The following is a 15,773-nucleotide window of genomic DNA, read 5'->3' on the forward strand; positions in this document are numbered from 1 at the left end:
CACAACTTCTTAACCATTACCATAGTCTTGGACAAGGATAAGTGCCGATGGTACAGGACAGTATATAACTGGGGGAGAGGCAAATCTTGATGCTATTAGGCAGGAAGCTGGGAGCATAAACTGGGAACAGAAGGACTCAGGCAAATGCACAATGGAACTCTGGATATTGTTTAGGGAGCACTTGCATGGGGTTTCAGATAGGTTTGGCCCATTGAGGCAGGGAAAAGTTAGTATGATGGAGGAACCGTGGCTGACAAGAGATGTGGAACACCTTGCAAAGGGGAAGAAGGAAGCTTGCTTAAAATTTGAAAAAAGCGAAGATCAGACTGGGCTCCAGAGAGTTACAAGGTAGCCAGAAAGGGCCTGAAGAATGGACTTAGGAGAGCTAGTAGGGAGCATGAGAAGGCCTTAGAGAGTCGGATTATGGAAAAATCCAAGGCATTCTATACGTACATAAAGAATAGGAGGAAGACTAAACTGAGGATAAGACCGATCAGGGATAGGTGAACACAACCAGCAGTGATGAATCATATGCAGGAAAGGGCTTTTCTGGTATTTAGCTTGTGAGTAGCATTGTCACGGTGCATATTGTGCACTGCTGAATTTTCCAGGGGCCGGCAGTCATCCAAATGCTCCTTCGTTTGCCCTGCACCCTCATATTAATGGACCTAAACAAGCACCATGCTGATGTTTCTATTTCTTTCTAACGGAACAAGAAAAGCAGAGGAAAACCACAGACAACTGTACAGAGAATGTAAACAACTGGATAAATAAAAGTGTGATGTGCATGCACAGCCACTAGAATTTATTTAAGCTGAATCAAGAACATCTAACTTTATTCAGAGAAGTATGCTGCCATTTTGCATCAACATCCAGCAAAGTGCATTAGATGATTTATATTTTCACAGCATGTATTTATGCAGAAATATATAAGTTGGACAAATTGATTTTTGTGCAGGAAGTGCTACTGTAGTGAGCCTGATGTGATGGCAAGTGATTAGCAAATAATACTGCAGATGTTCCAAAAGACATGCATTCCTCCCATCATCTCTTAGTCCTGAGTAAATCCTTTCTGTATGACAGTAATTGAAGTTGGAGTTAAAAATAAATGTGTAGCTGAAAAAAGGCACGAGGTAGAGCAGCAGTACTTTTTTTATTGTACACTACCTATGCTGTTTAATGTTACAAATAATTATAGATAACATTTTCACTGCACGAGAAAGTTGTCGACCTTGATACTGTTTTCTTTCTTGTGCACCCCACTCTAATTTTCTTACACATCTTCTGCCCTACTGTAATCATACCTTCACCACCACCTCTCATACACAGCCTCCTGACCCAGTTTGAAGAACAATATTGCTCTTTACACTGTCAGCTTAAATATACCCTTGGCAGATAATTTCAAAGTTCAAAAAGTCATCAGCTATGTTCAACCATGTTTGAAATTTGTGGTCAGGGAGTAAGATAATGCTGAGGTTAAATTTTTATATGGTTAAATTATGCAATGAGGTAAAAAGTCATCTCCAATGTATGATAAAGTTTTACTTCACAAGGGATTTGCAGTGTAGAGGTACAGTCAGAGAGAGATGCTGCTTCGCAGTTTTAGAGAGCAAGGTTCAATCCTAACCTCGGGTACTCTGTGTGTGGGGTATGTTTGTTCCTCTTGAACACTGTGTGGATTTCCTCTGGATATGCCCCATTCCTCCGACATGCCAAAGGCATGCTGTCGGTTAGTATAATTGGTTCGTTGAAATTGGCTGCTGTTGTAAATAGGTGCTAAGAGATTCAGGGTGAAGTTGATGGGCAGATGAGGGAGAATTGGTTGCAAGTACATAATCGGGGGAATGGGATTGTCCTGAGAGCTGATATATTTGATGGGCAGCCTGATCCCTGAAAGGGGGTGGTGAGTTGCGGTCCTTGAGGTGTAAGTTTCAAAGTGAGGTTGGTGTGTGGATTGGAGGGCAGCTTCCAGGTGATGTGCCTATGATTTGGCTGCCCTTGTCCTCCTACTTGGAAAACATTGTAGGTTTGGGGGATGCTGTCTAAGGAATCCTGGTGAGAGCCTGCAATGCCTCCTGCAGGTGGGATAAACTGCTGCTACGATACGTCAGTGGTGAAGTGAATGAATAATTCTCGGGGTACCTACCAAATGGAACATTATTCCTTGTACGGCATTACGTGATATTGAAGCTAAACTCATGCAAGCAAGTAGACACTCCTGATTGAGCTATCCAGATAGCTGTCTAGGAGGTGAGTCACCCACCTCAGGATTCCTAGTCTTGACCTATTCTTATAGTCTATATATGGCTGCTCTACTTCTAGCTCTGGTCAATGGTAACCACCCCAAGAAATTGAGGGGGTAATACTCAGTAACAGCAATGCTGTTGAATGCCAGAAGGTGATGTTGTGATTTTCTTTTGTTGTACATCTTATAGCTTGGACTTGTGTGGCAGAACTATTACTTGCCACCTATCAGCCCAGTCCTGGATATTGACCAAGTCTTGGTGTATTTGGTTGTGGACTGCTTCATCATCTGAAGAGTTGTGAATGGTGCTGAACACTGCACAATCATCTGCAGCCATCCTTACCTTTGATCTTGTGGCTGAAGGGAGGTCATTGATGAAGCAGCTGAAGATAACTGGCCTAGGGCACTACCTAGCAGAGATGTTCTGTAGCTGAAATGATTGACTTCCAACTGGTGTAGAGACACACGAGAAAATAAATGAGTTACAGCAAGCGGAAGTAGCAAAACACGTATCATTTCAAGTCTGCTGAGAATGGACCCATTAGTTTTAAACACATCATTTCCTTATTTAGGGATGTTTCAGTAACTTTAATTACTGCCTAACTTCTTTCTACTGGGTGTAAATGTTTCACTCTATCATGATCATTTGTCCCTGCAGATAGTGATTTAAATGCATTTCATTTTAATATATTCCCTTTGAAAGTTTACTCAACTTAAATCCCAAAATAGTTTCTCAATTCCCTCATTGTTCACAACTTTACGGCTCAGTCTGCAATTTAGGATTAAATCAAAAATCCACTCTCCAATTGTGAGCAAAGTTTGGGCCACACATTCAAGAACACATACAGTGAACAAAGCACCTCAGGAAATTATCATCTCTTACCACCTTTTGCAGGGTTAAAATATAAATTATAGCTGCTCTGCCAAATCATGAAAGTTATTTTTTGTTCTTGACAGTTCAATCTTTACCCCAGGTGCTCTCTGTGTGGAATTTACCTCAGGTGCTGACTTTCTGCCACTTTCCAGGAAGGTGATATTCATCATTAAGGACCCCCACCAACTGGGCCATGTGCTATTCTCAATACTATCCTCAGGCAGGAGGTGCAGGAGCCTGAAAACCTACACGTCATAATTCAAGAACAGATTCTTCTACACTGCCATCAGGTTCTTGAACCAAACTGAAAAACTGTAACACTACCCTAGAGACTATATTTTATTCTCTCACTAAAGTCATTATGTTTAATTTATTTTTTTGCATCCTCTAAGCATAATTTATGTTAATTTAAGTCTATGTTAACGTGTGTTTGCCCTGTTGTAATGTACTGTTCTGCTGCTGCAAAGACTAATATTATGCACTGGGTATGCAGTATCTGACTGACAATAAGCTAAAACTTGACTTGTTATGAGGTTATTTGTCTATTCTAAATTGTGAATAGGATGGAATTAATCTACACATGAGAGAGAACGGGCTATAAAGAATGGGTTTGCTCTAAGAGCTGATGTAGTTTTGATAGGCCAAATGGCGTCATATTATGCTGCAAAAATGCAAATCATGAAAAGTGTAAGGTTTTCCTAAACTTTGTTAATCAAACAGGCGAGAGTGATCTATTTCCATTTAACTTTCTGCACACAGTGTACAATGCCAAAGAGAAACAGTGCAGATTTGCCGGTAAACTCCAAATAGAAATGGCCGAGTGCCACCAGCTTTTGACACCCCACTACCCCGGAGCTGAATCACTCTGAGATTACTCTCAACTCCGGGCTCCACTCACTCACAGGTTAAATGGTTATTTTAGACCAACCCAGAGTAATAAGAAGAAAAAGTCAATTGGTTTATTATAGTCTCATGTACTGAGATGCAGTGCAAAACTTGCCTTGCATAACATCTGCACAGATCAATTAATTTCAACAGTGCATTGAAGTCTTTTTCTTTGTGGCCCCTATCTCCCAGTACAGCATAGACCATCGATGACCTCCTGTCTCCACCATCCTCTGTTCTAAGCCAGCTACTCAAGGGTGGACCAGGAGTGTTCCCACCTTCTCAACGTTTCCCCTCCCTGTGTTACTTGAATGCCCCTTTTCCGTCTTTCCTTGGAGATTCCATTTTAGTGAAGTTGTTGGTTGGCTTCCTCAAGATGTGGCCAATCCACCTCCATTTCTGTTTGCATATTTGTATCTCTAGTGCACTAAAGTAGTACCAAGTAAAACAATAACATTATGCCCCATACAGTGTTACAGAACAGAGAACGTGCAGCGCAGGAGGGCAGTATGGTGTAAGGTCACAATGAAGTTGTAAGGTTGAGTATCTGTCTTATCGTATTAGGGAACCATTCAATAGTCTCTAAACTATGAGATAGAAATTGCTCCGAGCTTGCTTATCCCTGCTTTCAGTCTTTTGTACTAAGTTATTCTATGTATATGTTTTTTTCATGGAAGACATTAACAAAATGTTTTACTCTTTTATATCTCAAATGCAATATATATAGTGGGATTGTGAAATATAGTGTTATTAAAACTTGCTTCTATTCACTCATGCTTGAATGTTTTCCAGGGCTTGTTCCACATAATCATGGATTGCTTTATTATGTGACCAGTTGGAACAGAACATTGTACAATCATCAACAAATGTCCTCTTCACGGAGAGAAAATTGTTGTTGATAAAAGCTGGCTGGGCCCCCGAAAACTCCTGCAACTGTGCTGGGAAATAGGATTAGTACAAATTGATAGGTACATGAAGACTGGCACAGATTAAGTGGGCCGAATGGCCAGTTTACATGCTGTACAACTCTAACAGGAAACCTGCGATGCCTTCCCTTGCCCATGTTGTGGCAAGAGCCTTTTGGCAGATCCCAGTCACTTCTGGTGTACCATCATACCATTTTAAGAGGTACTCCTGGCATTAAGTCATCCCAGCTGGTGCTTATCAATCATGAAATTGGACCCCTTGCTGAGGTGACAATGCAACTAAAGAAGCTGGCACCAGTAATTTAATAATAAGCAGGCACCACAAAATTGGTGTAATACCTGCTCCAGAACAAGCAGGAGGTCACTAATTGCACCAGATACTTCCAAGAACTATTTCACGGCATGAGCCGACTTGTCTTCACTTAATCATCGATTCAGCATCCCATCACCATCCCATATTTATTTGCTATTCCTTTGACAGCAGGAGTGGCATTGCTATGCTGAAACAATCTCAGTCAAAGACCTCTCCAATGTTCAACCCATAATTTTATACGCATAATGTAGAGGTGAAGTTTGTACCAGTGATTGTTGAACTGTTTTTTTTCTGTGTGAAAGAGCATCCTTTGTAAGTAAATTGAATGTTAACTTGAATGGTACCAGATAAAATGAATTATTCACCTGAAGCAGACTGGACAATGCAGTGAATTACACATAGCCAGCCCTGATGCATAATACCTGTCTATTGAATTTAGTTCTGCCTCATGCTGTTACCATTCCCAAACCCAGTATGAAACATGAATTTTCAGTTTCAAGAGCTACTGGGTTATTTTTTTGGGAATTGCTTTTTGATATGATTATTAAAAATGTCTGTGGATAAATGTAAAAGAAATTTCATTGCAATCTGCTGTACATGACAATAACTATTCTAAATCTGAATCTAAAACCATAAAATCACCCTCCGCCTCCCCCATTTTATCCCACACATCTCTCTATCCATTATTAAACATGATGTAGTTGCAAATAATTGAAAGTAAAACATATCGAAGTGCGTGATATGGATGCCTCAGTCTCTATTCGACGTTTTATGTTCCATTAGCAGAAGTATGCCTTTTCTCCTTTATGATTTGAAGCTATTTGCTGCTTATTATCTGAAAAATGGGTACTGTCACCAGGTGTGAAGACCAGTACATCTTTCCTCTCATATCTCACACTTACAAACTGTAATGCTGAAATTCATAAGGACTGAAATTAAAATAAAGAACAGATGGCTGAGGCTGTTTTTTTTTGATCAGACAAGAGCACCGCTGAACAGATTTTGATCTTCCGCATGATTGCTGGGCAAAGCCACAAAGGACAGAATTACATCACAATCACAGCCTCATCGTACCCCATGTCAAAGAAACAGCAGCATTTGTATAGAAATTTCAACATTCTGACTGCCTTTGAACATCCAGCTCTAATCACTTTCAGAATCAGCAGCCTAAATCAACAGGAAAAAAAAAGCCTTTTGAGAACTTTCTCAGACTGGCTGCTGTTCTACATCTGTGGCTACGCTGCTGGAGAGGTGCCTCTTGGTACCAGGAAAACATGATGCATTAAATGAAACCGATATTAGAAATGCTAATAGCAACAGTGGCATTCACAACCACAACTTAAAAGACACTAGATGCAATCTATCAAAACAATCAAATCATATCAAATTTATCAAATTGCTAAATTGTTAAGGAATTACAAAAAAATAATGTTGATATTTTGGAAAATTTGAGAATCCTTACAGAAAAAGAACACAGCTCTGCAACAAGCAAGATAAGATAAATTAGTCTTTAAACATGACTTTAAGAAATAAGGAGAAATTATTTTAAGTACACGAGAGGATATTTTATGAATTTTTTGAGATCCTACTTAACATATCTTTACTTCCCAACTCATTGCTTTCTACGGGAATCGCTCCCATCTCAATTCCCTTGTCCATTCATCCTGCCCCACTAATCTCCTTCCTGGCACTTACCTCTGCAAACGGCCAAAGTGCTGCACCTCCTCCCTCTCCTCTGTTCATAGCACCAAACAGTACTTCTAGATGAGGCAACACTTCATCTACAAATCTGCTGGGGTCACCTATTGTGTCCAATGTTCCTGATGTGGCCTCCACTATATTGGTGAGACCTATCAGAAATTGGGGGACCACTTCTTCGAACACCTCCACTTCATTCGCCAAAAGCAGAACTTCCAAGTGGCCAATCATTTTAAGACAAATAAGCACTTTCAGGCTTCCTGCCGCGTAGAGTATCTACTATAACCAATGTTTCATGACAAACTCTGTCACCTTCTTCAGGGACGATGCCTGGGCATGTCTAGTCCAGTGGTATTTATACCCCCTTAGTCTGTCCCTCCTAATTGGTTTGCCCTCATCAAATCAGGTTTCCATTCTCCCATCTTGTTTACAATCAAATCCCAGTTCTTAGCTAGAGTGAGACCTTCACCTTTGTTTACCTCTGGTTTTATTTCAATGAGTTCCTCTACCAGGAAATCCCAAAAGCCATTAGCATGGCACAGTGGTTTTGCGCCATCAAAGTCAATGCTATGACCATTGTGAATACAGTGTTCTGTTACCACCAATTTCTCTGGGTAACCCAAATGGATACACCTCCTGTGCTCCTTGATGCGAGTTTCCACCATGTGTCCCGTCGGGCTGATATATGCTACTCTGCATTCACAGGGAATCCTGTAAACGCCAGCTGACCTGAGTCCCAGGTCATCTTTGACCCACATAAGCTGTGACTTGAGCTTCCTTATGGATTTATGATGATATGAATCCTGCAGTTCTTCAGAAGTCCACAAATTTGATTGTCAGGATGACCTCTGATTTACTAAAGAAAACCAGATTGCTAGCAGACATATACAAGACACTTCTGCCTTAGGTGCTGGTACCACCAAGACTTTACTGGCTCCCTAAAATACACAAGGAAGTTTCCTCCTGAGACCTATCATCAATGGGATTGATTCACTGACTTAACACCTCACTAATCATTTAACAACCATCTGAACAGTGTACATCCAAACATTCAATTTATGATGGAGATGGAGAAGAATGGTCACCTCCCGTTCCTGGACATCCTAAATACAACGGAAATCAGATGGTAGCCTCGGACATGGTACCTATCAGAAACGAACTCACACGGACTTATATCTCAACAACAACAGCCATCATCATGCCTCCCAAAGAAGTGCAGTTCTTTTTACTTTGATTCACTGTGCTAAAACTATTTTGGACCCAGTGAGTCTCCCTGTGGAAATAAGATGATTACGCAGGATGCTCCTACAGAATGGCAACTATCTGAAGGAAATCAATTGGGCCCTTAAAAAGTCTGACAGAAAAACCAGGGAACCTAACAACAAGGAGGAACCCAACACTACCACCTGTCTTCCCAATACTTCTATGGTTCCTGGAAGGATCTCCAGAATCCTGAATAAATACTGGATTAATACCATCCACAAACCTGTAAGGAAGAGCAAGTCACTGCTTATGTGTGTCAAAGATGACCTGAGTCTCAGGTCAGCTGGTGTTTACAGGATTCTTTGTGAATGCAGAGTAGCGTGTATCGACCAGACGGGACACATGGTGGAAGCTCATATCAAGGAGCATAGGAGGCATATCTGTTTGGGTTAACCAGGAGAAACTGGAGATAGAAGAACACTGCATTCACAATGGCCATAGTATTGACTTTGATGGAACAAAAGTACTTCTGCTGCACCAATGACTTTTGGGACTGTCTGGTAAAGGGAACCATTAAAACAAAACTAGCGGAAAATAATTTTAACAAAATTGAAGGTCTCGCTCTAAGTAAAAAATGGAATTCAATTGTAAACAAGGTGGGAGAGTGGAAACCTGATTGGATGAGGACTAGCCAATCAGGAAGGATAGACCAGGGAATGTAAACACCACTGGACTAGACATGCCCAGACATCATCCTTGAAGAATGTAGCAGAGTTTGTCATCGAATCCTGTACCCGGCTAGAAGCCCAAGGAGAGTTTATTTGTTATATACGCCAAATAGAACTAGATCATTTTAATCCAAATTCCTATGCCCGTCCCAACATATCAGTCCATGGCCTTCTCTCTTCCAAAATGAGGCCACTCTCAGGGTGGAGGAGCAACATCTTATGTTCCATCTGGGTGGTCTCCAACCTGATGGCATGAAAATCGATTTCTACTTCTGGTCAGAACAAAATTCTTCACCTCCCCTCTTCCTCTGATGCAACTCTGGCCTTTTACCTCTTCTCACCTACCTATTATCTCCCCTCCTCCATTTTATTTTATGCTCCACTCCTATCATATTCCTTCTTCTTCTTCTTCTTCTTCTTCTTCTTCTTCTTCTTCTTCTTCTTCTTCTTCTTCTTCTTCTTCTTCTTCTTCAGCCTTTTACCCTTCCTATCCTTCATCTATCACCTTCTAGCTATCCTCCCTTCCCCACCCACCACATTTTTATTCTGGCATCTCCCCCTTCTTTCTCATTCCTAAAGAAGAGTGTCGGCCCAAAAGGTTGAGTCCTTATTAATTTCTTTTGATGCTACCAGACCTGGTGAGTTCCTCCAGCATTTTGAGTGTGTTGCTCTGGATTTCCAGCATTTGCAGACTTTCTCATGTTTGTTGATTTAAATGCAACGTTAAGCTAATGGGATGTTACAAGCATTGAGGTGACAGTTTTTGGACTGATTTTAATCAGCATTGCCTTTATTTACATTTTATTCTGTTGTTACCTTGATTCCTCTGCAAGTGTGGTCATTACAAAATCTAGGTCTGAAATAATACGAGGCACACTAATCAAAATGTTGACACACTCTTCCATATGGTTCAGGCTACCCGCAGCCGCATTGCAAAATGGATGATCTCCTTTCTGTGAGAGATAAAAACACTAGATTAAAACTTTGAGCAACCACTGATGAAAATAACCTGAAATGATCCCTCTAGGAGATCATATGGCACAGATTTATTTTACAAGACATCTTCCATGCAAGCTCACTTCCACCCAGCTGGAAACAGATCTAATTATCCTTTTGCAACAGAGTAAAAGGGATTCACTGATGGAAACACCAACGTGTCCACTCTTTACTCACATATGCTGCTTAGAAGAGACTTTAAATATATTACGCATAAATTTCCAATTTGTTCTCTGTTCTACTGGGAATATCTTTTTTTTATATATTTGTTCACAGGTTGTGAGTGTCAGCGGCAAAGCTGGCATTTGTCGAACTGGACAAAATCTCAGAATCAGATTTAATATCACCGGCATATGGCATGAAATTGGTTGGCATTGTGTCCGCAGTACAATGCAATACATAATCATTTAAAAAAGCTAAATTACAGTATATATATATATATATAATAGTTCAATTAAATAAGTAGTGCAAAATAGAAATAAAAAGATAGTGAGGTAGTGTTCATGGGTTCAATGTCCATTCAGAAATCGGATGGCAAAGGGGAAGAAGCTGTTTCTGAATCACTGAGTGTGTGCCTTCTGGCTCCTGTACCTCTTTCCTGATGGTAGCAATGAGAACAAGGCATGATGGGGGGCGGTGGGGGGGGCGGGGTTCTTAATGATAGATACTACCTTTGCGAGGCATCACTACTTGAAGATGTCCTGGATACTACAGAGGCTAGTGCCCAAGATGGAGCTAAGTTTTCAACCTTCTGCAGCTTATTTCGAACCTGTGCAGCAGCCCCGCACCACTTCCCCCCCCCCCCCCCCATACCAGATGGTGGTACAGCCAGTTAGAATACTCTCCACGGTACATCTGTAGAAATTTGCGAGTCAGCTTCAGTCTTAATCCAGGGTTCTGATCCAAGCTATTGACAATTCCCTTCCTTCCAAAGATGTTGCACAACCCGCTGATTTCCTCCAGTAGATCATTTGTTGTTCAAGCATCTGCAAACACTTGTGTCTCAAATTCAGTCCTTCATCTTGACTCACATGAACAGCAGAAGATAAGAAATAGAAACTTGTGTTTGTGCTCCATCATTCAATGAGATCATGGCTGAACTTTCAGGCCAATCCCATTTCTCTGTGTTAACTACATATCTATCAATCTCATAAAGCATAAATGACAGATTTCCTCCCCTGAAGGCATTATTAATTATGTGGTATGATTCTTAATTACATATTTAAACTCCTAATGCCTGGGTATGATTTGAATATGTGTTTCAGAATAATGGTCCAGAATTAGGGCTACTTATCCAATAATTTCACTATTACATTACCATACAGGAGCTATGGTGATAGGCAGTTCAAGTTTCCAACCCAGATGCTCTGCCCATATGTAACTAGTGCAGATAGAGTTCAATACAACAGAGAAGTTTTTTCTTAGTGTGTCACACCAGACAGTCAGCCATTCTTGTCTGGTGCGTGGTGTCAGAATTGGTCTCCTTTCAGATTAACCAGGTCACAGTATGAACGTTCCTGACTCGACCTTTGTACATTTTACGAGGCCGAGTGGCTAGCTCGACGCTCAACCTGGCACAGATGGAAAGCGTGCTCGGGGGTGGCCCGACTTGGATTCGAACTCGGGAGCCTTCGCTCTGGAGTCCGGCACTGATGCCATTGCACAGCCGGCCGGAGGAGAAGTAACATCTTTATTGGGAAGGGGGTGGGATTGAGAATACAACTAATTCTGCTAAGATATAGGAATTGAAATTCCTTGACATCTGGAAACGTTCATTATATCAGCAATGTACAACAGCCCAGTTAATCTCGAGTTCTATTATGGAATAGCCTCCATTTGATATTCACTTAAGAGCTGGCATTGCATATCTAAATTGAGGGGAAAACCTTTCCTTTCAAATGCATTGACTGTGGTCAAGGTCAAGGCTACAGAGGTCAAACAAGGTTGGAGGTAAAGTAGGATTTTGAAGGATGGGGTGGGGGGGGATGTTGTTTGCAATCACGTTCTGGGTGAGGCAATACTTTCCCTCCCATTGATGTTGCTTGACCCACTGAGTGCTTCCAGCAGATTGTTTGTTACTGCGACCGTTTGGTGTCTTGATCAGTCTGGGGTTGAGAGCCTGGACCATGCTTAGGGCTGTGTCTGTGACTGATGGTTGAATGTGAGGGGATGCCAGGAAAAGAGACAGGACACTTAATTTAAAGACAACCTACCTAAAGTAATTTCCTAATAAAGACTCTGTGGGTTGGGACAGGTGGTATGAACACCTGTGTCTGCATAATGTCCGTGGCCTATGTATGAGTACACAAAGAATATCTTTGCCTGCTGTCAGCATCCATACCTTTCAGGCTTTAATATATCAGGCACGCAGGAAATGCCGAAAGAAAATCACTGATTTTACAGAGCATACCGCAGCTTCTCCTTTCCTGACACTTTCTGAAAGAGACTGCAGTGTTACGCTGATGTAACAGTGAAAACAGTTTCGCTGTCTGATTGAATTTCTTGACCTTAGGCTCCTGTCCAAAACTAGTTGGCAGCGCTGGAAGCCCAATGTTGCATGACTAAATCTGGTAATGTGCAAGGTAGTGAAAGGAGTGGGTCATATTTTGTGGTAAATGCTTGTGATTTAAAACACAAGAGTGGCTCAAAGGGTTTCATGTGTCATCTGACTCATTGTGTGGACTTTCAGCCTTGATGAACAATTGATACTGGAAGGCTGTGACACATGGAGCATATTTCACGGCATTGTCCTAAGGGAGTCCTTTGCCAGAGAACATAACTGCTTGGAATAGTACCATGGAGCTATTGATTTTATAGCTGTGACTAACAGGGCTGACTCTTTACTGCATAGCTTGAGGTTGATGGTTTTTGAGAGTATTTGATACTGATAAAGTCCAACCATGCATCAGGCAGTGTACTGTTTGTATACCAATTCCACTAAATAATAACCATTAGTGAAGGAACGTAGAGCATAGAATATAGAAATCTACAACACATTACTGTCCCTTGTTGTGCCGACCATGTAGCCTATTCTAGAAAGTGTCTAGAATTTCCCTACCACATAGCCCTCTATTTTTCTGAGCTTCATGTACTTAACTAAGAGTTTGTTAAAAGACCCCATTGTCTCCGACTCTACCATCATCACTGACAGTGCATTCCATGCACCCACCACTCTCTGTGTAAAAATGTACCTCTGACATCCCCTCTGTGCCTACTTCTAAGCACCTTAAAACTATGCCCTCTTTTGTTAGCCATTTCAGCCCTGGGAAAAAGTATCTGGCTATCCACACGATCAATGCCTCTCATCATCTTATACACCTCTATCAGGTCACCTCTCATCCTCCGTCACTAAAAAGTGGTCCTTGATCGAAAGGAATCAACGGCTACCACAAACCACTTTTCTGATCATCCACCATATGCCTTTCCTCAGCTTAAAACAAATCTACTTCCAATTGATATCTAAAAGAACTAGTACTAGATGAAATCTTTCACTTTCTAATGGCATTGAAGCTTTTTATAATGCAGTCACTTTTGAAATGAAGGCATTTACATAATCCCAAGAACCTTAAATAGAAAACGGGATAAATGATTAAATGACTTATTACTATTTGTGTAAATGGTGATTCAATCAATGAATATTTATAAAGACTTCAGAAGAGCTTTGTCAACATTTCTTGCAATATTAGGTTCAGTTATGTCCTTTGGTCCTAGAGTACACCTTGAAGCCATTAGGATGTACATCAAAGTCAGGGGCTTTACTATAAACCTACACTGACAGTAACTTCATGGAGCATGTTTAGACCCAGTGGACTAGTATTTATCAACAACAGTACAAATCATAGCAAAACAGTAAATGTCACAAGAAAGGATAGAATGTGGGGAATAACGCAGATGAAATAATTGTCCATGTCTTTCCCTTTTCTAGCCACTCTGCTCCTCATTAATAAAGGCTGGAAGTTGGTCAAAACAGAGAAAGCTGGAAATTCCTGACATGTCAGGAAGCAGCCGTGAAGGTGAAAGATCAGAGTCAATGCATCAGGTTGATGACTTTTCATCTGAAATTTGTTTTAGAATCATTGAATGGTTACAGCACAGAAAGAGGCCATTCTGAGCTAAATATCCATGTAACTGAGTTCACTCATTCCATTCATTGATATCTTCTCTGTAACCTTGTAATTTTTTCTCTTTATATATTTATTGATAAACAACACAGGCTACCACTGTCTACATCCCATCTTACCCTGCAACTACCATCCACACCTCCACATACCAAATGCTATCATTGCAATCTTCACCTCCCCCAGCTCCCACCTTCCACCAACTCCCCAGTCATCATGGACACACCTTCACTACTGAGCAGGTGAGAAGGGCTCTGGGGAAACTCAGACACGGCAAAGCATTGGGACCGGATGGTGTAGACCCCAAGGTCCTGAAGGAGTGTGCTGAGCAGCTGTGTGGAGTTCTCCAGTGCATTTTCAACCTGAGTCTCAGCCTGGAAAGGGTCCCAGATGTGTGGAAAACATCATGTGTGTTCTCAGTACCTGAGAAGGGTATAGCTGAATGTCTTGAATAACTACTGTCCAGTGGCCCTGATCTCACACATCATGAAGACCCTAGAGACACCGGTCCTGGCTCACCTCCAATACCTGGTCAGATCAGCCCTCGATCTCCTGCAGTTTGCCTACCAAGAGCACGTTGGAGACAACAGTGCAGACATCTACCTGATGAACAGAACATACTCCCATTTGCATAAGCAGGGTAGCACTGCAAGGATCTTGTTTTTTGACTTCTCAAGTGCCTTCAATACCATACAACCCCTATTGCTGGGGAGAAAAGCTCAATTCAATGCAGGCCGGTATTTCCATTATATCCTGGGTAATGGAGTACCCGAATGGCAGACTATATCTGAGTTATGTCATCTTTGATGACTCAGCAATAATTGGGCGTATAAAGGGAGGGCAGGAGGATGAATATAGGTGGAGGACTTTGTCAAATGGTGTAAGCTGAATCATCTGCAGCTCAATGTCAGTATGACCATATAACCATATAACAATTACAGCATGGAAACAGGCCATCTCGGCCCTTCTAGTCCATGCCTAACACTTACTCTCACCTAGTCCCACTGACCCGCACTCAGCCCATAACCCTCCATTCCTCTCCTGTCCATATACCTATCCAATTTTACTTTAAATGACAATACCGAACCTGCCTCTACCACTTCTACTGGAAGCTCGTTCCACACAGCTACCACTCTCTAAGTAAAGAAATTCCCCCTCATGTTACCCTTAAACTTTTGCCCCCTAAGTCTCAACTCATGTCCTCTTGTTTGAATCTCCCCTACTGTCAATGGAAAAAGCCTATCCACGTCAACTCTATCTATTCCCCTCATAATTTTAAATACCTCTATCAAGTCCCCCCTCAACCTTCTATGCTCCAAAGAATAAAGACCTAACTTGTTCAATCTTTCCCTGTAACTTAGGTGTTGAAACCCAGTTAACATTCTCGTAAATCTTCTCTGTACTCTATTTTGTTGACGTCTTTCCTATAATTCGGTGACCAGAACCGTACACAATACTCCAAATTTGGCCTTACCAATGCTTTGTACAATTTTAACATTACATCCCAACTCCTAAGACAAAGGAGATGGTGATGGACTTTAGGAAGGCTAAGCCTGCACTGCTCCCTGTTACTATTGATGGTGAGGATGTGTATGTTGTGAGGATCTACAAGTACTTGGAGGTGCACCTGGATGACAGAATTGAGTGGAACACCAACACAGAGGCTGTGTACAAGAAGGGCCAGAGTCACCTCTACTTCCTGAGGAGACTGAAGTCCATGGTGTATGCAGGCCTTTCCTTCAGATGTTCAACCAGTCTGTCGTTACCAGTACAATCTTCTGTGTGTT

This window comes from Hemitrygon akajei, chromosome 15, assembly GCF_048418815.1.
Source record: "Hemitrygon akajei chromosome 15, sHemAka1.3, whole genome shotgun sequence".
NCBI classification, from domain to species: Eukaryota; Metazoa; Chordata; class Chondrichthyes; order Myliobatiformes; family Dasyatidae; genus Hemitrygon; species Hemitrygon akajei.